At 44.4% G+C, this 24,352-nt stretch overlaps 1 protein-coding gene across 6 annotated transcripts in view; it reads right to left on the bottom strand.

Moving 5' to 3' along the window:
* SLC8A3 (solute carrier family 8 member A3) overlaps positions 1-21,809 on the bottom strand; it is a 268,007-nt gene extending 246,198 nt beyond the window's left edge. For 4 of the 6 annotated variants that reach the window (XM_053257215.1, XM_053257249.1, XM_053257243.1 and 1 more), the window contains exon 1: positions 21,141-21,809. The gene's annotated coding sequence lies outside the window, so the exon portion shown is untranslated. Of the gene's footprint in view, positions 1-20,456; positions 20,580-20,723; positions 20,756-21,140 lie in introns of those variants that run through there. The other 2 variants (XM_053257229.1, XM_053257220.1) reach the window with 2 other exon arrangements.
* Between the last annotated feature and the right edge of the window lie 2,543 nt (positions 21,810-24,352).

The following is a 24,352-nucleotide window of genomic DNA, read 5'->3' as shown; positions in this document are numbered from 1 at the left end:
CCTGGTCAATCACTGAAAGCTCAGACCCCATTAGTGTCTATGTGAAGTTGGTGGGTTTTTGCCACAATATGCATCACTTTCACTTTTTTTACATTGAACCACATTTGCCATTTTGTTGCCCACTCCCCCAGTTTGGAGAGATCTCTTTGGAGTTCCTCACAATCGGTTTTGGATTTCACTACCCTAAATAGTTTAGTATCATCTGCAAATCTGGCCACTTCACTGCTTACCTCAACTTCTGTATCTTTTATGAACGTTAAAGAGCACTGGTCCCAGTACAGATCTCTGGGGGAACCCATTTCTTTATTTCCTCCATTTAGAGAACTTTCCATTATTCCTACCCTCTGTTTCCTGTCTTTCAGCTAGTTACCAATCCACAAATGAATCTGTCCCCTTATCACATGATTGCTAAGTTTACTCAAGAGCCTTTGGTGGGGAACTTTATCAAAAGCTTTTTGAAAGTCCAAGTATACTAGGATCACCTAGTATCCACATACTAAAGGTGATCCAAAAGTCCAGATGACACTGTTGACACTCTCAAAGAACTCCAAAAGGTTAGTGAGGCAAGACTTCCCTTGCAGAAGCCATGCTGGTTCTCCTTCAGCAAGGCCTTTTCTTCTATATGTTTAACAATTTGGTCCTTAAGTATGCTTTCCATCAATTTACCCAGCACAGAAGTTAAGCTAACGTCCCTTTTTGAAAATCAGAGTTACATTAGCTACTTTCCAGTCCCCTGGTACAGAGCCTGATTGTAGGGAGATGTTACATATTTTTGCTAGGAGATCAGCAATTTCACACCTGAGTTCCTTCAGAACTCTTGGGTGGATGCCCTCTGGCCCTGGCAATTCATTAATTTTTAATTTATCAAGACAGTTTATCCTCTTTCATCACCTCAAATTGGTGCAGTTCTTCAGCCTCCAAGCCTGAGAAGCTCAGTTCTGGAGTGGGTATATGGTCTGTATCCTCTGCCATGAAAGCAGATGCAAAGAAATCATTCAGCTTCTGTGTAATCTCTTTATCCTCCTTAATAATCCCTTTCATGATGTCATCTTCTAAGGGTCCAGCTGCCTCCCTGGCAGACTTTCTGCTTCTGATATATTTAAAGAAGTTTTTTGTTATTCCCCTTGACACTTCTATCTATATGCTCCTCATTTTGCACTCCTTATTCTCCCTTGCATTTCTTTTGCCAGAGTTTATGTTCCTTTCTGTTCTCTTCATTTGGGCAGGACTTCCATTTTTTGAAGGAAATCTTCTTCCATTGTCAGCTTCCCTGACTCTACTTGTTAGCCATGCTGGCATCCTCCTGAACTTGGTGGTATCTTTCCTGCTTCTTGGTACACATTTCATCTGAGCTTCTATTATTTTGGTTTTGAATAAGTTTCATGCTTTCTAGAGTGATTTGACCCTCCTGACTTTCCCTGCTTCCTTTTTACCAGTCCCTTCATTTTTGATAAGTTTCTTCTTCTGAAGTCTAACATATCTGTGTTGGACTTCCTTGGCAATACTCCACTAAGAAATAAGCTGAATTGGATCACACTATGGTCACCATTCCCCCATAGTTCTACAACTCTGATATCTCACACCAGGTCCTGGGCTTCATTCAGGATTAAGTCCAAGGTCACCTTCTCACTGGTTGGCTCTGCAACCAACCGTTCTAAGGCACAGTCATTTAGCATGTCTAGAAATCTGGCATCGCTGTTAATACCGACAAGTGAATTTGCCCAATCTACATGAAAATAATTGAAATCACCATTATTACACTCTGTCTCTCTTTGACGTCCCTCTGATTTGCTTCTCTAGGTCACTCTCTGCATTTTGATCCAAAGGCCAATAGCACGTCCCTACTTACACATTTCCTTTCAATCCTCATGACATATTGTCACCTATAATTATTCTTTGGAGGACTCCGGTCCTCCTAGGTTTTCTGACTTGTTGGATTCTGTCCCTTATTTAACATACAGTGCTACTCTACCCCCAGTCCACACCTCCCTGTCCTTTCTGTAGAGTTTCTAGCCAGGAATAACAATGTCCCACTTCTCACTGTTCAATCAGGTTTCCGTTACACCCACTATGTCTATATTTTCATTAGCAACCAAGCACTCCAGCATGCCCATCTTGGCTCAGGGGCTTCTGGCATTAGATATAAACACCAATACGCCAAGTCTCTTACCTGGCATTAGCGTGTGCTATCTCCCGTACTGTCATTTGACCAGCTGTTACATTTTGATCAATGTAAGGCTTGATATTTTATTTTATAAGCATTGTAATAGAATGCTTTAGCAATGAACTTAGAAATTGTGTCTGTGTGAGCTTCTATTATAGTAGTTTTAAATAAGTTCCATGCTTTCTGGAGTTATTTGACCCTCCTGACTTTCCCTTTCAGCTTCCTTTTCACCAGTCCCCTCATTTTTGAGAAGCTGGGTGTGAAGAATGGGGTAGGGTGATGGCAACTATTGTATGTAGGTCTCAGGATGAAATCTGGTTAGCCTGATTTTGCTTCTAAGTCTTAAATGAGTACTCTAGAGCAAGTTCTAAGGGCAACAAGTGTGTCAAGAGTGACAAGCAATCTGTGAACTGTGACAGACTGAGGGATGGTATAAACCTGGTTATTATTACACTAAATCCGAAGAGAATCAAATGAGACAAGGTAACTCAAAGGGGTGAAGCAAGAGTTAAGAGAGGATGATTTTACTACTTGGGCAGCCATCATTTGTTTGGCATATCTCATAGCCTTTCCACACAATCACTTTATTGCTATTTATTTATCAATAAATGTGCACTTGATGCTCATTTGTCATGACTTCTTTCCCTCAAGTCACACTTCTGATGCTGCACTATTACATTTCAGAGCACTTAACGGTTGAAAAAATGAAACTTCCCCCATTCATTTCTATTTTGATTGCTGTGTGGAATATGGCTGTATGAGTGTCACAAGCATGTAGTGGGTGTTTTTATCGCATAATTAATTATGTGTGACACCACTCTCCCTTCCTCCTTCTCTCCGTGCGCATGCAGTTTTGAGAACCTTCTGAACTGCACATATTTAACAACACACACACACACCCTTTTTTTGCAGGATATGATCTCTCCCAGAATGTGCAGTTCCAACATATTGGTTTGTAAAGGGATAAACCCCAACAAAGCCACCCTTCTTCTCCTGCCCCTCCAGCAATGCCTCATTATTGTGTGAACATTTTGAGTTTTATTTCTGTTTTAAATTTTGTTAACAGTTATTTATTTTATCATCATCATCGTTAATTTATTTAATGCATTTATAGACCACCCTAAATAAAATCTCAGGGCAGTTTACAATGTAAACAGCAACTAAACCCTAAAAATAATATAAAACAGAATAAAATTACCATAAATAACACTTTAAAACATCATAAAGTAAAAGCCTGATGAAAGAGGGGTGTTTCCAAGTTGTTTAAAAACAACCAGAGCTGGGGAGGTTCTGATTTCATTTGGGAGTATGTTCCAGAGCCTCGGGGCAACCCTAGAGATGGCCTGATTTGGGGTCACCACCAAGCAAGCCGCTGGCAGTCACAACTGGACCTCCCCCAATGATCTTAATAGGAGGTGGGGTTCATGAAGAGTTTATAGTTTATGCCTACCCCACTTCCTGAATAGGTCTGCACATCTACATGGGTTACTGTTTTTAAGGGACACATGTAGCAGCACAGCTGTTTCCTGCATCATAGCTATCCTCAAGAGCCAAGAAATGTTGACTCAGTTCACCAGACAAAATATTTTACTCGTCAGATGGTTCCTTGAGCGATGTTGGTGCATTACTTGTCAGGATTTTTTTCATTCGTCAGGCATCATTTTTCACTCATCACTGTCTGACAAGACGACTAGTGGATTTCCTGAGCTCTGGCTATCCTTCACACAACAAGGCTGTATTTCTATCTATTATGTGAGGCCAAGATACAATGCCATTGTCACTGCAAAGAGACTTTTTAGAGCATCAAGCAAAGTTGGAGCACCATATTGTATGCAGAAGGATGCCCTGGTAACAGCCCTAGCCCCACAGGTACAGATCTCTATGCAGGTACAAATATTCATGTTGTGTTGAACACAAGTACAGCAGTACATTTCCTACATGTACTATGCATTTCAGGAGGACTGAACCCAGGCTCACTTTTAAAATGAACACATGTATAGTCATTCACATAAAAATAGGCGTGTACATACACCTGTACACACATACAACATAATGTCTGAAGAGGACTAGAGTTTTCATATATGAGGCACCAAATATGAAATGCACCAAAAAGTACATTTGAGCCTCTCCTGCATGTTGTTGTTGTTTTAGGAAACCTACAAATATTTTTAATTTAAGGGATAATTAATTAACAAGAAAAACCAAAAGTAAACTATAGCCAATGTGTACATTTCCATAGGGCTTACAAGCCTTTTAAGAGCCTGTTTAAAACCATGCCAACTTAAGCCTCCCACATGATCCATTTACCTTCACCCCAAAGATAATTCGGGCTACCTCTTCTTTTCTTTCCAAGGGAGTCTTATACTTAATATCTCTGGGAGAAGATGTCCTATTTCAGAGCTTTTTGCTACTTGCATATCTTACTCAGTCTGGAGACTTACAGTGCTCTCACACATCATAAACGTGATCTAGGGTCTTTTCAGAAGGCTGGGCATGACATAATGTGAGGTAATGTGGTAAAGAAGAACCATTTCACTTTTTAAAAAAATCTGTGAAGGTGGCCATTTGGTCAACAACACATTTTGATTTTGTTCCACTTTATTAGCTCTTAAAAGTAAGTAAATCAGAAGCAAAAGCCCTTGCATTAGACCAATTTCACAAAGAATCAAAGTTCTAAATTAGGGTCCTCAGTACTTACTGCTGGCAGCCTAGCAACCCACCCACAGGACTAATTTCGGAATCACTTTCCTAGGTGATAGTAATCAGGATCATGCTTGCTTGGAGCTCAGCTATGAAGAGGTGCAGTTCTGTGATAGCCCTGGCCTCATTTCTGGTTGGCCAACTCAACGACACCTACAGGGACCATGCATGGAGGCAGGGTGTGGTACAGTGTACCTGGGCCGAGTCTGCAACCTGGGCTGCAATCTTTTTACTAGAAGGGAAAAACTGAGCTAAATTTTAGATCATGCTTAAGGATGTTAAGGAGAGGTCTATCAACGGCTACTAGTCAGAGGGCTGTGGGCCACCTCCAGCCTCAAAGGCAGGATGCCTCTGAGTACCAGTTGCAGGGGAGTAACATCAGGAGAGAGGGCATGCCCTCAACTCCTGCCTGTGGCTTCCAGCGACATCTGGTGGGCCACTGTGTGAAACAGGATGCTGGACTAGATGGGCCTTGGGCCTGATCCAGCAGGGCTGTTCTTATGTCCTTATGTTTATATAATTTTATTTCCTTATGCCTCTGAGACAGTTCAAAGTAATAATACTTATAAGCCCAGACAATTAGAAAGGGGATGTGCTGAGAGCAGGTCCATGGGGACCTATTTTGTGGAAGATTCATGAAGCCCCTCTGGCATGTCCCTTTATTGTGTGGGGATGGGCTGTTCATTCGAATGGCTGGTCTGTGGTCATTAAGATAAACAGCCCGCCCTCACATGATAAAGAGACATGCTGGGAAGGCAGTGGGACATCTTCTGTGCAAAACGTTCCCATTGATGCACTTTCAATATGTCCTCTTTCTGATCACCTGGGCCCATTAGGTATCATCTGAACTGGCCCTATATTTTGAGATTTGCTGAAGCCAAACAAGCAACATTCTGGACTGCTTGTGAGCTGCCTGGCCAGACCCTGCTCTAGAACACAGACAGAGAAAGCACAGGAAACAAAATGAAACTCTTAGCACTTGTCTAGGAGACAGAGATGTGTATGTCTCCTCACGTGACATACTTTCCCAAGGACTACATGTCCCAGTTTCTTAGTTCCTTCTGGCATTTCTTTTGCACAGACAGGAGGAACTGGCAGAGTATGGCAACAACTGGCTGTAGGGAGGAGGGATCGAGGATGATAATTGTTGGTTAAGATCCCTGGACAGTGGGAAGCAGTGCTGCTGATAGGATCTGCAGGCCCCAGAACATTTGGGAGTCAATGAGCTAAGTCTCTGGTGTGAGAAGGACATAGCAAAACTGACATTCGATCCCAGGGATAGGGAACAGTATCTAATGGACATTTGTCACTCTGTACTTAATATTGCCATGTCTGGCTATAAATACAAATCATGCAACCAGAAACGTAAGGAGCTTAAACACAGGGAACTAGAAGAAGCCCAAGGACAACATACAATCCTCCAATTTTTCAAAACGGACAAGGGACTATGGGAGGTCTGAGTTACAAGTTTGTACTGAACCCAGAGAAGTTATGCTTGAGCACTGCTCTCCTGGCTGACTTCTTTTTGACAAAGCAAGGAGTAGAAAGATTTCTCTCCAGATCTGGAAAGAGTGCCGAAAAATTACACTATGCCAAATGGAATTAACACAGGGGTAGGAAACCTGTAGCTCTGCAGATGTTGTGGAACTACAACTCCCATCACCCCCAGCCACAATTAATTACAGCTGGGGATGATGGAAACTGTAGTTCAGCAACATCAGGAGAGCCACATGTTGCCTCCCCTTGAACTGACTCAAATTCGCCAGCTATGTCCTTCAGCCACTGAATGACCAAGAACCCTGGCACTGCCAATGCAAGGACTAAAGCTGTGACACAATTTGACTGTGAGTTATGTCACTTGCCAAGTCATACTCCTGAAGTAGCCTTGCATTCATGTGATGACTGGGGTGATGTATATAACTTCCAAAGCTCTTTGAAATCATTCTGGACAACAGCCCTTTAGAAATGTCAGGTATTAATATTGCAGATTGCTGCAGTGCCTCTCTCTCTCTCTCTCTCTCTTTCCAGCTCTGAAAGGTGATGGGGATAATACATGTTTCTTGCTGCTTTGAATCTATCAATCAGTTAAAATGCGGTGAATACAAAGATTGGTATGATCCGGCAATGCTCCTTCAAGTCTTTTACTGGAAAATACCACAGGGTGGCTCAACTTCGGCCCTCCTGCAGATGTTGGCCTACAACTCCCACAATCCCTGGCTAATAGCCACTGTGGCTAGGGATGATTGGAGTTGTAGTCCAAAAACAGCTAGGAGGCCTAAGTTGAGCAGGCCTGGTTTAAATACTAATGAACTACGAGAGGGGCATGCCAAAGATCATATAGCACTTCATCAGGGTGTCTCTAATATACAGTCAAGATTAAGGTTAAAAGAAAATCCCAGAGGCTATTCACATGACACGAACTGCCTGAGCAGGGTTCCCTCAGGTGCCATTGACTACAACTCCCATAATCCTCAGCCAAAGTCCAGTGCAGCTGGGGAGGCTGGGAGCTGTAGTGAACAACATCTGGGAATCCATCTTAGAGGGAACACAGTGCCTGAGCTTGTGTTGTCTGGAGCGCCGGGAGCCCTCCGGTCCCGGCTGCTCCACCCAAGGATAGCCCTGTTCTTCTACCTGGCATTTTACTGAGGTAGAACCAACTGTGCATTCATTCTACCTTGGCAGGCCATCGTCACCAGGTGGAAGGCCTCACTCCATGTTGGACAGCGAGCCATGGAGGAGGAGTAGCCGGGCCGAGCGTAGCCGCTGCTCTAATGAGATCAGCTGCTACACTCTCTGGGATGCAGGAGGACTTCCTCCTCCCAATCCCAGCTTTGGCCTCCGCCATGACACTGCTCAAGTTGGCATGCGGTGCAGTGGAGGCAAAGATGGCCGCCATTCATCTTCCAGGCAAGGCAGGCAGGCAAGCTCCTGCCTCCCCCCACCCAGCTCTCCCAAGCAGTGATGTAAGGTTGTGTGGATGACCTGAAAGTGTGCTTCTTTACTAAAGAGACATTTGTGTTTCCTTTAGGCCTTTGAAATGCATCACTGCATTTAGATTGTGAGCCCTTTGGGGCCAGGGATCCATCTTATTTATTATTTTTCTGTGTAAACCGCTCAGATAGATAGATAGATAGATAAATAAATAACTGGCACATAGATCCATGTGCAGGATGATCCTAAATAAGTTTCACTTAGTTCAATAGAACATAAACCCTTATAAATAAGTTTAGAGTTGCACATTATGTATAACAATAGGCATTCTGGGGACCATCCATACAAAGTTAAGCATATACAACTTCGAATATTTATATACCACTTTTCAACAAAAGTTCCCAAAGCAGTTTACATAGATATAACTATATAAATAAAATGGCTCCCTGTCCCCAAAGGGCTCACAATCTAAAAAAAGAAACACAAGATAAATGCCACAGCCACTGGAGGGGTGCTGTGCTGGGGATGGATAGGGCCAGTTGCTCTCCCCCAGCTAAATAAAGAGAATCACCACTTTATACAGAGTAAGCATATGAAGTTCCATGTGGAAAGCTAAATCTTGCCTACTGAAATCAAAAGGATTTAAAAGTGCTCAATTTTGGCCTAAATATGAAGAACCAGTGTGTCAGCCAGAGGAATAATCACATGAGATTTGGAACTGGGGAGAGGGGACTGCCCTTGCCCACCACTCAGTCTTCTTAAACACTGCCACTGAATGCCCCCCTTTTAAAAATTCCATATTGTTATGCCATAGATCCTTCTTGTGGTGCTACATTTGCAATCATGAAATTGTTGCCCCAAACAAACCAAGCAGCAGGAGTAGGAAAACAATGCTAAACAACAGCTGGGTGTTGTACAGACACAGGCACCAATGGCCTCATCCTATGAGGTGCTGCATCAGCAAATAAATGCATAGAATCAGGCAGAAGGACTGCAGTGCTGGCACACTGTTGCAACTAGTGCCATTGAGCTGACCCAGCACACTGCACTAGAACAACAACACAGATGGACACTACTGAATTGGCAATATACCATCAGCAGATCTGGCCTCATGATGGCACACAAAGCCATCAGTGACACCAAAAAAAGCTACGGAGAAGAGTAGAGTAGGGGCAGGACAGGAATGGAGAAGATAATTTTGCTTCAGTGTGTAATGTGCTTCTGATCTCTCCTTTGGATTTATGTTTTCATTTTGCTTGACTTAATAATATTATTTCTTTGAGGGGGAAATCACAGCAAAAATGTCCTTCTAAAAAATAAGCCACCGCTCAGGTCTGATAAGTAGAGGAAACTGCAGGGAGATTAATCAAACCTGAAAAGGTCACCAGAACACAGAATAGGTCAGAGAGAGTCATGTGACAAGGCCGGAGTGTTAGAGGATAGGCATGTGCACAGAACCGCCAAACTGCGGTCCAGCACTGGGGTGGGGGGTGGCTTTAAGAGCAGGTGGAGGGTTTACTTACCCCTCCCGCCTCTTTCCTGTTCTGGCGCCGTAGGTTTAGTAGTAATTGGGGCGGCAGGATACCTCCCTGCCGCCCCTTCCCCGCTGCTGCTCTGCAAAACTCCCAGAAATCCTTTGCACGTACGCACATCATGTGCGCGCTTCACATCTCTGTGGCGTGCGCGGACGCACGCAAAGGACTTCTGGGAGTTTTGCAGAGCAGCAGCGGGGAAGGGTCAGCAGGGAGGTAAGCTGCCGCCCCAATTACTACTAAACTTACAGCGCCAGAACGAGAAAGAGGCGGGAGGGGTAAGTAAACCCTCCACCCGCTCTTAAAGCCCCCCCACCCACCCGAACCGGACCGTTCCAGAGGCCTTTAGAATGGCCTCCGGACCGGTCTGGGCCCATCCCTATTAGAGGAACTATCAGGCAAGGACTACCATTTTTGTCTGAGCAGCAAAGGAACTCGCTGTTGCTCCCTTGCCCCAGGCACCTCACCTATACCTGCTCATTGTGCCCAGCTCCACCACACATTGACCGGCCTTGGCCAGTACATTGTCACATCTTGCCCAGCTTTAATTCCTGGACCTTTTTATCCCACATAACCTTTGCAGCCTTGCAGCTTGTGCACCTCATATCTTTTACTGAAGAGTTTTACTACAGCAAAGCTGTAGCTAACACAGCACTATCAGGCCTGCTCAACTTAGGCCCCCCAACTGTTTTTGAACTACATCTCCCATAATCCCCAGCCACAGTTGCCAATAGCCAGGGATTATGGGAATTGTAGGCCAACATCTATAGAAGAGCCAAAGTTGAGCAGCCCTGCATAGACTTCTCCCACTTTCATGCATGTTGGCACAAGCCAGTATGCACAGTTACAGCCATCTATATCCATATTCTAACGGTAGCTATGCTGGAAGCCTCAAATTACTTATTCGGAAGTTAACTACTGCTGGGTTAAGTGGGTCTGTTCTAGAAATGTGTGGCTTGTCAACTGCAGCATAATAATAATAGCTGCCTTAAGGCTACAGTCCACCACTCATTCACTCCAAGGTAGCTTAACTGAAAGACCATACACAGAGTGTTAAGGATTACAGGTTTTGTTATACATGTCATTATGGCCGGAATCATTAGGACTATCGTGTAACAGTTTGAATATGGGTTTCAAAGAAAGATATGGATATTTCTAATAAGCAACAAGACCAATGCTTTGACTTAATCTATGCTTTTGCTTTGATGGACAAAGGTTTGCTTCAGTGGGCACAGAATGTTAATTAAGGCAGCCCTAAAAAAAAGCCTGATGCCAAGTCACCTGTGGTGAAATTCTCATCCAGGCAACCAGGAAATGAAACCTCTGTGAACTGGGGAAAACAGATTCTGTTCTCCTTTTGACCTGCCTACTACACATGACTAACACAGTATACCGTGACAGACAGGTTGGTTTAGTGGGTCAGCCACTTAGAGGACTATTTTTTACAAGACGGTCTTAGAACAGACCAATAGACCATTTGATCCCACATACCCACCATATGTGATATGTCGGTAAAGTGCAACAGAACAAAGGGCCGGATCTAGCTAATTAGAATCATTTGCAAAATACATAACAAAATCCTCTGCAAAATAAGTACTAAGTGGGTGCTAACCAAAAGGAAATAAGCTGAGTCTCAAATCTGTGGATGAATTTCTTCCATAACATGAACATGTTTTGTGTGTTTGTTTAATTTCTTTAGCCACTGAATTAGATCATATTATTGCTTAATTTTTTAAAAAAATGAAATTTGGCAGGCACTCACAGCTGTCTGTTTTTGTTCACAGTGTATTAAACATATTGGAGACCAGCTTAAGAAAATATTTCTTGGGCATTCATGGAAAGGAGCACCCCCACCCCACACACATACATTCTTTTAATTATTGGCTGGCCGGGGTGGGCGGGCGGGCAGGGGAGACCAAAACTTTGTATTGATTTGGTCTGTCATTGTCCACAACTGTGAAAACCATGCATTTTATATGTTATTATTTCATCATTTTAAAGCCATTGAGCCATTTTAAAGCCATTCAATCCTATGCATGTTCATATGAGTCCAATGGGTTTTTCTCCCCACTGGGCATAGGATTGCACCTTTAGCCAGGATACACTGAAGGACTGCTGCAAACCACTTAAGTTATCAATCTGAATTCCTTCAAAAGTGTTGCCTCTATGTTCCAGGCAAACATGAAGGGCTGTTGACACTCAAATCCCTTTGTGTCCACAATGACTTCTAGCAACAAATTGGATTACCAGAACAGGATATCTCAATTGCTTTTCAGAGGGCTACTTGCTGGAACATGTAACAGAAAAACATAGTGAATTGACACAATCCTGCCAAATTTAAGCACTTTTTAAAATCTGATTGTTTTCAGTGGGTGATAAGTAAACATGTTAACATTCCCATTAAAATCAAGAGGATCTATGTATTAAATGAAATGTACTAAATGTATTATTTAATGATAATTAAATGTATGTATTAAATAGAAATGTATTAAATAAATAAATAATAATAAAATGAATTTAATAAGTGTTTAAAGTTGGCTGGATTGTGACCAATATTTATAACTCTTAATTTACTAATGATCTGATATAAAACACCGTATAGGTGGCCCTCGTTATCTAGGGAAGTTCTATTCTCACCTACAACTTCGGATAACAAAACCGTGTATGAGGGTTTGGTTCCTTGCGGTTAAAAAAGGGCTAAAAAGTGGAGAGGAGACAGAAATAAGAGCAATAAAGTATGCCCTCCTGGTCTCCAGGAGACCTCTCCATGCTCTCCTGGTCTCCAGATGTCCAGCAATGCCCCCCCCAACCCCCAATTCCTCTGACTTTCTGTGAAAAGAGTCACAAAATGGCTCAGTTCTGCAAAACGGCGGCTGGAAATGACACCAGAAGGGTTTGTCTGTTTTTTAAGAGTCTCAAAACGGCTCCGTTCTGCAAAATGGTAGCTGGAAATGACACCGGAAGTCATTTCCAGCCACACAGGAACTGTGGAAAGGCAAATTTTGCCTATTTAAAAAATTGCAGATAACAAGGTTGGATCTATATTGTCCAACCATAGATATGTGAAACCTTGGGTACCAGGATCATGGTAAACAAGGGCCACCTTACTTCCAAATAAAACATTTGGGATTGGGGCATAACTTACAATATGGCTGGCCTCATTTTCTCATGCAAATTCAAGGGATTGTATAAAATACAGTTAAAGCATTTTTGTTAATCTAAAATTATCCAGAATTTATTTTGTCTTCAATTCAACTAAATCCATTTAAATCCTAGTTCTTCAACTTAGGTGAGTTATATTTGGGGCAGTAAGGCCATCTAATGGCACAGCGGGGAAATGACTTGACTAGCAAGCCAGAGGTTGCCGGTTCGAATCCCCACTGGAATGTTTCCCAGACTATGGGAAACACCTATATCAGGCAGCAGCAATATAGGAAGGTGCTGAAAGGCATCATCTCATACGGAGATGGCAATGGTAAACCCCTCCTGTATTCTACCAAAGAAAACCACAGGGCTCTGTGGGCGCCAGGAGTCGACAATGACTCGACAGCACAACTTTACCTTCACTTTAACCTATTTAGAACATTCATAGTTACTGGGACATTTTTAAAAACATACTTGAGGTAGTCTTGAGGCAAGCCTGCATAACTTGTGACCCATTAAAACTAATACAATTCAGCAATCGTGTCTTGCAGTCTGCCAGTTTCCTGAACCCCCTAACCTAACTGCCCTCCTAGCAAAAACAGGTGATTTAATTAGCCCTCCATAGGCCACCATACACAGGTGATGTTTGGCTTGGCAAGTTACAAACGGTGTAGGCCTTGGCTAGAGTGTATGCCAAGTCTGGGTCTTCAGTGGGTGCTTGCTTTCATCCAGCCAAGCCATCTCGGGATGTTCCAAAGGAACCTTTCATTATTATTTACTGTAAAATTAAATAATAAATATTTACTATATTTACTAGTATATCCTGCTCTTCCTCCATGGAGCCCAGAGCAGTATACATAGTTATGTTTATCCTCACAACCACCCTGTGAGGTGGGTTAGGCTGAGAAATAAGTGAAAATATGTTGCCTCGTGCCTGTGTAAAAATTCTCTTACATTTTTAAAGTAATTTTACAATAATGGTAAAAGTAAAGTTTCTAAATACATAAATAAATGTCCCACTACTGTTACCTTCATTTAGAGCAGATAAGGTTCTTTAAACCTTTTATTAGTTAAAAGAAAGCTGCACGGAAATTAGTGGAACCTACTTGCAGAAAATTGTGTATAGGATTAGGGTGCCAAGCTGGCATTATCCAAAACACGTATAGCAAAAGAGTGAGAAGGGGATGTAGGCAGAAGTACAGTATTCTTATTGCCTTATCTGGAAACAGTCCCTGTCTATGAGAAAGAAACCAAAATGACAGGGCCAAATCTGCCATGAAGCAAAGTGAAGCAGGCCACTTCAGGAAGCAGATTTAGGAGAATTTTTCAGACATGCTTACATGCCTTCTTACCATAACAGATAAAAAGGAATGGGGGCCAAATTTAATAGACAAAAAAGGAAAGGGGGAGAGAAGTGGGATTGATTTTAACAGGACTAAAAAAGGGGAGGAAAGGAAGGGGAGCCTTTTGCTGCTCCTTTTCAGACAACATATCGTAGGTTGGCACTGAGAACAGAAGGCTGGGAGGACAGAACACTATTTATTGGTTCTTGACATTAATCAGTGATATATGAGCTACAGTAGTAGCTTTTGGTGAATATGTAATTTTAGCTCTGGCCAATGGGATTAGAGGACATTTACCAAGCTCCATATTCAAATTCAGTTGATATATTCTCCCAGACTGGCTATGCAGTGGCTCACACACAGTACAATGCTCCGTCAGCCTTGTAACCAGTGGTGGCCCATGAACACGCCTCCGGGGGGGTGTGCGCGGCAGGAGGCACCTTTAAGAGTAAATTAATTTGGTGCTCACCTCCACCGCCATGGCACTTGAATGCTGTTCGGAGCCACAACTTGCCACCCAGCAGCCCCTACGGCAGGGAAGCGCCTCCACCACTCACCTGGCTTCCACGGAGCCGAACCCCTGCCAGCGGCCAGGTGAGTGGCGGAGGTGCTTCCCTGCCGCAGGGGCTGCTGAGCGGCATGCTGTGGCTCAGGTGCCACCGCGGCGGAGGGGAACATCAAATTAATTTACTCTTAAAGGTGCTGCCTGCCGCTCTCTCGCTCTCGCTCTCGCTCTCTCACACACACACCATTTTTCTGATTCGAATATCACACCGTTTTGCTGTTCTGTGCTAGTTGCAACTTCCACCTTCTTCCTGATAAGGCTGCTGGATCCAAGCCTATTGTAAGCTGCTGGATAATTTCAGATTGTCTGGGGCCCCTAGGATTTCCTATTGCAACCATCTCCCTTTAAGGCAAAGGCTGTTAGGACAGAAAGAAACCATCCCTGAATTTCTTGGAGGCAGCAACTTGTAGTGAGGTGTGCTGAGGTGGCAGAGCATTTGCTAAAGAGAGCTTTCACTGCTTAGCTCTATGGAGGCATGCCCAGCACATGGATGTGCTGCATTTCCTTGGGAAGGCAACTGGCACATATGTGCCACATGTGTGGTTGTATGTGTGCATGCATGTGTGTGTTGCTTACAACCTGTTTCTCCTGAAAGTGTCTGTACTTGTATTTTTGAACTGATATTATGGTAAGGTTATCTGAAAGATGGGTGCCAGATATTTGGACAGGGGCGCAATTTCACTGCTTGCCCTAGGCGCTATTTTCTCTAGATACACCCCAGTCAGGAAGACCTGGGTTCAAATCCCCACTCAGACATGAAGCTCACTGAATAATCTTGGACCAGCACTATATCTCAGCCTAAGTTGTGACAATAAAGGGAGGTAGATCGTTTGCTGCTGGTGGAAGAGTGAGATATATTTGTAATGAAAGACCTATTCACAAAATTATGTTCAACACACATACAGTCTGTGAACAGTGTACACATGTACAGATCTTTACTCATGTACAGTTATTCACACATTATGTTGAACATACATACAGAAGCACACAGCCTACCTGTATCCTGCATTTCAGGGGCCTGTCAGGTTCATTTTTCAAATGAACACATTCAAACAAAAACATGTACATATGTACAGACACCTGAATGCACATACAAATGTAATGTCTGAATCAGGCTGATCCAACATAAGCTTTTGTAGGCCAGAGTTCATGTCATCAGATGCATCTGACGAAATAAGCTCTGGTCCACAAACAGTTATTCAACCATACATTTGTTGCTCTTTAAGATAACAGAAGACTCTGTATTGCTCTTGAATAAAATGGTTAGGCCCAAACTTTAGAAACCTGGAAAACCCATTAACATCATTTAGGCTTTTCAGAAGGCCTAGTTAGAGTATATTTCTCGTGATGACAGCAATGAAAATTGCAGTCTCCAGGCTGATGACCTATAATGGTTGCAATGATTTATAAACCTGTGAATTAACTCCAGTTATAAATTATTTTTACAAAGCCTTCAACTTCAGCTTGGTTTCTAACCCAAAGCACTGACATACTATATTGCAATGCTTTCTGTCCCTGGAAACAGTTGATCATTAGCACAAGCAGGTTCAGAAACTCCCCTATGAATATGGTTAGTCATAGTTCATGTCATAAATAAGCAGCCAATATTCAGTTTTTAGCTAGTCTGCTCCCTACAGCAGCACACCACATGTCTCAGAGCAGGCCTGCCTTACTTGTCTTTCTTACACTTTGGAGATGTAAAAGGAACGAAATAGCTTAATTGTAGAACTCCCCTGCAACCTATGGTGAGCACTGATTGCAGGTTTTTAACAGTAGGTTGGGTTCCTGCTACCACAATACAAGAAGAAGGGCATCTGTTCTCCCCACCCTCTTATATACAAAGATTACAAGCATGCAGTACAATAGAGCTTACAGTAGTCCTGAAAGGGAGATCAGTAGCTTGAGATACAATGGTTTGCCCAGAGCCACCTAATGAATTGATGACAGAGTTTAATTCTGAACCAGGGGTTTCCTGATCAGTCTCTTAGCCACTCCACTGTGTGCCTCTTCAAAAGGTAAAGTCAATCATTTTAGATGTACAGAGAACACCTGTCTATCAGAGGCACGTTCTTACTGATGAGCAAAACAGACAAGTGTTTGTCATATAGCTACATACATTCCAGCAACCTGAGCATGCTGCTAAACTCTGAGGCTGTTCACACGAGCAGCCAAGACCGGGCTAGGGCAGATAAGACAGGGCTTGGCTGCCCATGAGAACCGCCAGGGCGCTTTCCAAATTATACCCTAGAATCTCAAATTCCTACCACAGGAAAATACTGCAACGGACTTGCAACATTGTAGCACTAAATTGCAAAAATAACATCCGAAGTAAGGCATCGGAAATGGGAACAGCACCTTGCTGTCAGCGCAAGGACTGTGGTGTCACAACACAGGACGTACGGAAGCACACTCTGCAGATCTGTAGGGACACTGTAATCTGTAGAGACACGGCAAATCTGGAAAGCGCCCGGGAGCTGCGTGACTCCCAGCGGCACCATGGCGGCAAACCCACCTAGGAAGGCCCGCCCATTAGCTGAGGGTGGGGCACAAGTGCGCCCTTAACCCGGGCTAATTGCTCATGTGTCAGCACCAGCTGCTCCCAGCCAGCACTGACACAGGAGCAGGTTCCTGGCCTTCGCCAGAGGGATCCCCACAATGCACCACACACTCATGCAGTGCATTGTGGGATTTCTAGGGGCTGGGACAATGCATCCCGGGCCCCAAACCTCCATGCTGCCTGGGGCTGCAGTGGCTCATCTGGACGCGCAATCTCTTCTGGATCGGCTGCAGGGAAGGTAAACGGCTGCAGCCTTCCCCGCCACCTGCCCTCAAGCCCGTTTACGGGATCGTGAGAAAGGGCTCTTTCTGTGCTTTAGGAGTGGTGAGTATTTGCTACTGTACTACCAACAACAATGCAGAAATGGTAGGGCAGGCCTCCTCTTTCTTCACACACAAAGTGATCACCAACTCTGTGGTACTGGGAATTCGTCCAACTGCCCTATTATAAGAAAAGTCCTATTCATCACACAATCTTATAAAATACACCTGATTTCCATTGCCTACACAACTGTTAATATATTTGCCCTAACACGTTTAGGGAAACAGCAGCAGGATTTTCATTATACTTTATGAATAAATTAAATTTATTTATTTACCAAGTACTGATAAAAGAATCAGTGATAGAAACAACTGACCCAGGTTTCTGTGGCCCAAGTTCAACACTCTGCACGCCAAAGGTAGTGAGCTTTAAACACCTACTATCAAATATTTCTTGGATCTTAACTGTTGGGGTATTTGATCAAGGCATTTTATTGCTCTGAAATTGGTAATAAATTAGTTACTAGTTATTAGCAGTTGCAAAGGAGGAGCTAAAGCCTATTTAATATCCATCATCAGAGGAGTGAGATACTGTATATAAATATTAAACCGGCTGAAGTTCCTCCTTTGCCACTGTGCAGAAGGCAATTCTATACCTGTTAATTGGAAGGAGAGAAACGGAGCTTGAGTGACTTGTCCAAGGTCATACCACAAAGCAGTGGCAGGCCTCTCAGCAGAATCCAGAAATCCTGTCTCCCAGTCCTGCCTAGTTAAGCCTTCTGCCTTAATACGGATTCTTCTGCCTTAATACAGATTCTTGTCCGTTACTACAATAACCACAATAACCACTAACATCATTTCCACTAAATATGTCATCTCCAATCTAGCAGTTGTCTAACTGCAGACAAAGCATCTCACAGAAAAGTGAGGAAAGTCCTTTAACTCTGGATATCTGGCTCACAGCTACCACATGGAAATATTTCCACTGGCTCACATCTAGACTAAGTTACTCCTGAGTAGTCCTAATGAAATTAAGTTAGATCTTTACACTATTCCCTTAGTACTATTCAGTAACTTAGACTGGATGTCAGCCACTGAAATTAGTGTTACAATGAGAGAAAAAATTACTCTCAATAACTCATGCAGGGAGCCCAATCCAGATCAAGACTTCAAAGAGGGTAGGGTTAAAAAAAACTATCCCTACCTTGGTCCCAATCTGGATTGCCCCTCATGCACCAGAAAAAGCAAGCTTTCTATAGCTAATGACACAACTAATGCCACGTGTAATTTGTCCCTGAGAAAAGGGAAATAACTATCCGTGACTAACACACATGAATAAAACGTCAACCTTTTCTGACCAAGAGCGCGCTCTTTGAACTATCCTTCTCCCATTGCACAGAATTTAGGCCTCTAAGTTCTTCCAGTTCCAATCCATCCAACAGTACTTGACTAATTACTGACAGGCAGCCAATGAGAGAGTTGGCACCCAGCATGGTCCAGAGGGTGGGAAGATATGAGATTCAATCCAGCTTGATCAATGTTCTCTGCCAGCCTGATTTTCCAACCTGAGGACAAGTGATCTTTACATACAAGTTATAAAGATGGATGAAAGCAGGAAATGTGGGTATTCTAGGGAAGCAGAGAAGGGAATGTCTTATATGCAAATGGGTTTGTTTTTGTTTCTGCTGGTTTGAAAATAGTTTTTTCTAAAGAAAATGTCACACCAAATAAGTCAGAGCCAATATATACATCCAGGAAGATCTGCTGTAAAAATAATTCTTCATGACAGAGGTGTAGCTATAATGGAGCGGATAGGTTCAATAGGCCCCGCTCCCCTAGCTACACCCCTGCTTCATGATCTGAAAACCCTTACAAAATGTGGGTTTGGCTGAATGGGAATTTGCAATCGCACTGCATGTGTCCCAGTGCCTTCACAAGAACACCACGCCAAAGTCAGCACATAATGACTCACAACCACAATGTTGAAAAACAGCCATTGGAACTAAGGAGTGAGTGACGAGGACAGTTGATTCAACCCGAAACTCTCCTCTGAACATCCCATTGCCTTCATTTTTCAAGGAGTGTTGGTTTTTCTTAGAATAGCCCTACAATACAGACCAAATAAGAACCTCATTCTCATGCTTCTGTTCAGCTGGAGAAAAATTGACTTGTCAGGTTCAGACAAATGTGTGTTTTCAGAAGACCTGTTTGCTAATTATACCAAGGAAGCAGTGGGAAGCTTATACATTCAGTGCAGCTCACACAAATACATAATATGTGTGCCTTTTAAATATGGGCAAGCATTAAGTTTGCCAACTGGCCCACAAGCATTTTAAAGAACCACACTTGCGTATAGTTTCACATATTTCTGCATACAATATAGCAGCAGCACTGAGCATCAAAGAAGCACATCAGATCTGCAAGTGTTTCTTATTTTAAAATTGTGACCTAATAATTCAAGACTGAATGAAACCTTTGTTTTCAAAGGTTACAGGGCAAGCAGGTGAGCGGATCGGGGCTCTTTGGCCTGCCTCTGCCACAGTTCTTACATTTTTAGGATTAGGAAGCAGGGCAATAGGGGTCGGTAGGCCTTAGAAGGCAGGAAGGGGCAGAGCAAAGCAAGCCCCTTCGGCAGGAGCAGACATGATCCCAAGCTGTCTCCCACTACTACTACTACTACTACTACTACAAAGTAAACTGTTCTTGTCCTATTTAGGAAAGAGCCTGGTGCAGGAGCTATATTTGAAAACCGAGGTAAACAAGATCTCAGCAGTAGTGGATGGAGCACAACAGCTGCATTAAGATTAATCGCACACGTTGAGAGAAAGAGAGAGCGCCGGGCAGTGGGGGCTGCTTTCATTTTGAAATCGGTATTATGCCAGTACTGGCTGGAAGGAAACTCCTTTGCTCCCACCACAGCCGCCCCCACTGTCCACCCAAACAACCCCCACTCTTCTGTTAACATATGCACAGGTGGTCTGTGGCGATCTCTTTTTTTCTTTAAAAAAAAAACAAAAAACGTGTGTATGAGTCCAACTGCGCCTGGCCAGTTGCGGCCACTTTTTGCAAAGCTGCACGTTTTCTCTGCCCGCGGCTCCAGACCCAAACAAGCCGCGCTGGGGCTACCTCTACACCTGGAAAATCAGAAATAGGGCGTTTTGGAGAGAAAGGAAATTTATAGCACTGCATTCCAGGCATTTATTCTGCCTATTGCTCCCGCCCCCAAATTCCTTCTCTCTGCCCCCTCCCACAATAAGCACCTTTTTTGCCCTTCCTTTTCCTCCTCCTGCATCTGATCCATTCCAGAGGGCTGTCAGCAAGTTCGGCAAGGATCAGGCGGCAGGGATCCCCGGCTTTTGGCTGTTAAACAGATCTACCTCCCCACGTTTTCTCTCAGAGCTACTGCCGGCTTGTTATTATATTAAAATTCCACCGCCCCCAGCCTCCTGATCCCAGTGCCAACCCGTTAGTGGGAGGAGAGTTTTGGAGCGGCAGCCAAAGCGGGCAGGGGCAACGCAGAAATGCACCTTCCGATCGAGCAGAAGCAGCCCGCAGCAGATTCCCCTCTCCCTGCAATTTCCTCCAGCTCCTTCAGATGGTCTGAGTGCAGAGCTAGGATGTGGAGGCTGCAGCACCCGGCTTATCTCCCTATGTATGTGCAATATACACAGACGCACACACAAATGCACGCACACAGGCAGGCTACAGCTCCATGCAGGCAGGAAAACAGCCCCCCCCCGCCCCCGTTTGCATTTGCAACATTCGGTAGCCGTTTCCTGATGGATGAGCTTGCAAAGCAATTCCATCTCTTCTCTCCCCCCCCGCCTCCCCCCCCCAACTATGGGAATTCGAACGCAATCGCTCAACTCCCACTCAGCAGCAGTAAACCACAAACCGTGTATATTTCTGTTTACCTCGAAGTAGGAATGAACCCTATAACTTACCCTTCCCGATTCTTTGATTTGAGGGGGGGGGTCCTTCTTTCTCCCCAGTTACAGATCCTTCCGGTTCTTTAAAACGATCTCATTGCATCTCGTGGCAAATCGTTGCCAGGACAGGACGGGTGTGTGTGTGTGTGTGTGTGTGTGTGGCGGGGGTCTTCCTTGGCATGTCAATCCAACTTGCCCTGTTTGCAGGAAAACCCGGGTTCTCTTTTGCCGCTGCAAGTGGGGAAGTGCATCTGGAAATGGGGGTGGGGGTGACACTGCTGATAATTCCACCAGCCTTGCTTTTCGGTCGTGTGCAGAGTAATTTGGATGGGGGAGGGAGGGAGCGACGGGAAGAGTGGAGATGAAGGTAGGGATTATGAGGATGAGGATGGTGACGAGGACGGAGGGAGGGAGGTGCTGAGAGGAAGATGACGACTGCACCCCCAGATTGCAAGAGGAGAGGATGGGCTTTCCCCTGCTCCCTCGCTTTCTCTCTCACACCATCACTCCTTCAGCTGAGCGGCTTTCCAGCATCACAGAGCAAGCAGGCGCAAGCTTGGAGCCAGGTTGGTTTCTGTCTGAGAGACAGACACAGCTCGCTTGTGCACAACTGCAGCAAAGAAGCCAAATCAAAAAGCCAATCTCCAAGCCTCTCCAAACTCCACGTCACCCTATCAGCTGGGAGCAAGAACTGCAACCGAATTACAAGCCATGCATATTTATCCTTCGCAACGCTGCGGGGCGGGCAGGGCGGGGGGAGGAGGATTTTTGGACTGTGTACTTGGAAGCAATCGCGAGGCAGGGAACCACAGGCAAACCCCATGCACGATAAATGCATGAATGAATGAAGACGGCCTCTCTGACGGACGGGCTGACAGCTGGGCAGCAGGGATCACCCCTCTTGCTTCTAGTGCTGTGGCTTTGCTTTTGCACCTTTCACTGGGGGTAGCAGCGCAGGGAACGGAGAGAACAGAACAAGAGCCGCTCCTAACGCTTAACAATAACAAAACCTATCCCAGCCCTCCCACCCCCCCCCCCCTCCTCACCCCACCCCTTCTAAAAGTATCTGCCAAGGACATCTAAGAGAGATAAATATAGCCCCTGAAATTGCTTAGGCAGAATCAGCACTGGCGTTTGTGGCCCGGGAGTCCTCTGGAAGCAGGCGCTTTGTTGGTAGTGGTGGCAGAGACAGTCCACCCAGTCATTTTTCTTAACCAAAGTCAAATAACTACTTGGGAGGCAGCGGGAACCATTGGGAGGCTAAAAATACGACCTGCTCCTCGCAAATTGCTGTTTGACTCTGGTCACAAATGACCAGGCTTGAAACTGTGGGTTCCACCAGCCTGGGGGAGAATTATAGCTTGTGAATGTTGAAATGAAAGATGGCACAGATGTTTCCCTGCCTATCATTGCCTCTATATTTGTCAGGAACAAGCAGGGACATGGGCCATCCCTTCCTTGCTATGGAGGCACAGTTCAGGCCGTGTGCGGAAGTTCTCCCGTTCAAGGGAGCTGTGCAAGAGCACTACCATTTTTGTTTTCAGTCTACTGCCTCAGTTTTAAAAAGGAAGAAGCTATTTCATTTCATGCATCTCGTTATTAGTGCTTTGTAAACATTGTTGTTTCATTTTCAGCAAGATTAATTGATTCACAAAGATACATACAGATACAGATTGCTTGCTAGTAGATTACAGATGCACTTGCAGCTGGCAATGTTAAAACAGACACAGCTCTATGAAGTACGCAGATGCTTCACTTCAGCCCATCTCTGCAATCCAGTACTACATCAATCTGTGTAGAATAAAGTGATATGGATTTTTCTTGCCCTTTGTCCTCATTTCACATGGCTCGGAAGCTGATGTATTCCCTTTGGCTTGGTGTTTTAGGGAATTTATTTCCCATATCACGTATATGTCTTTTCAGGCTAGGTCCTGGAGACCCATGTTTAGGATTGCCATAAGCTTTCCAGGATCACCTTAAGATGTATCAATAGGTTGCCCAAACAATCAGTTGTCTGACCAGAAGGATAGCAATGACAGAAAAATGCAGGGAGAAGATTCACCATATAGGAAAATGGTTTGTTTTGAAATTGATGGAAATATCTATTCACAGAGTTATTCATAATAATGAATACTCCAGAATACTCCCACCAAGATCATAGAAGTCCCAAGGTTAAAAAAAACCTGCCCTAGGTTTCTAGCCATATATTTTGATATCCCAGTTTCTCTTCTTTCTCCTCTCCTGCTACAAACTTTTGTAAGAAAAGAACCATATATCTATCCAGTGACCTTTCCTGGATGGCTAAATGTTCTATAAACATTGAAGGGAAAGTAATCTCACATTCTTAATTTGACATCATGTGTTACATCTTCAATTAACTAGGAGATAGGAGTTTCCTTAGAAAGTAAATCGACAGAGAACAAAGAGCTAAGGAAAACAACCTTGCTTTCAGGGGTTTAGTGTCAGAGAACATCCATCCATCTACCCATCCATCCATCTCATTTCTATACCGCATCTATCTATCTATCTATCTATCTATCTATCTATCTATCTATCTATCTATCTGACTAATATTATATACCACTTTTCAACAAAAGTTCCCAAAGCAGTTTACATAGATACTAGCTGGGCCAGGCACAGAGCATCTGCTTTTCTATCCCCCCCCCCCACTGGCCTGCCCATTCACTCCCTCCCCGTGCTGGCTGGCGGGCCAGCCAGCCCACTTCTTTTCCACTGTGCCTGGCCAACCAGGTTTTCTGCTTGCCGGCTGGCCCGCTTCTTCTCCCCCACCCTTCTCCGCTCCCCACCCACGCTTTCTGGCTGGTGGGCTGGCTGGCCAAAAAGCCGGCCCACCACCTCCTTCCGCCCACCAACTCCTGGCAGCGGCCACCTCCTCCAGCCCACTGGGCCAGACTGGCCCGCCGCCTCCTCCTCCTGGTGGCCAGCCTGCCACTGCCTCCTCCTCCTGGCAGCTGGGCTGGCCTGCCACCACCTCCTGCTCCTACCGGTCCGGCTGGCCAGCCCACCACCACCACCACCACCACCAGCTGCCGGCCAGCATCGCTATTTTCTCCCCCGTCCCCGTCACTATCCTATCCAGAAGCTGCTCACGAACTCTTGCAAGAGCTGCCACACATGAGATTAGTGACGGGTTCATTTAAGAAAGTTATATATCAAGATAAATAAATAAATCCAAATCATAGAGTCTCAAGGTGGTTAACAAAAAT

This window comes from Hemicordylus capensis, chromosome 1 (genome assembly GCF_027244095.1).
Source record: "Hemicordylus capensis ecotype Gifberg chromosome 1, rHemCap1.1.pri, whole genome shotgun sequence".
Classification (NCBI taxonomy): domain Eukaryota; kingdom Metazoa; phylum Chordata; class Lepidosauria; order Squamata; family Cordylidae; genus Hemicordylus; species Hemicordylus capensis.
Note: the sequence above shows the minus strand (reverse complement) of the source record. Positions and strands in the feature narration are given on the sequence as shown.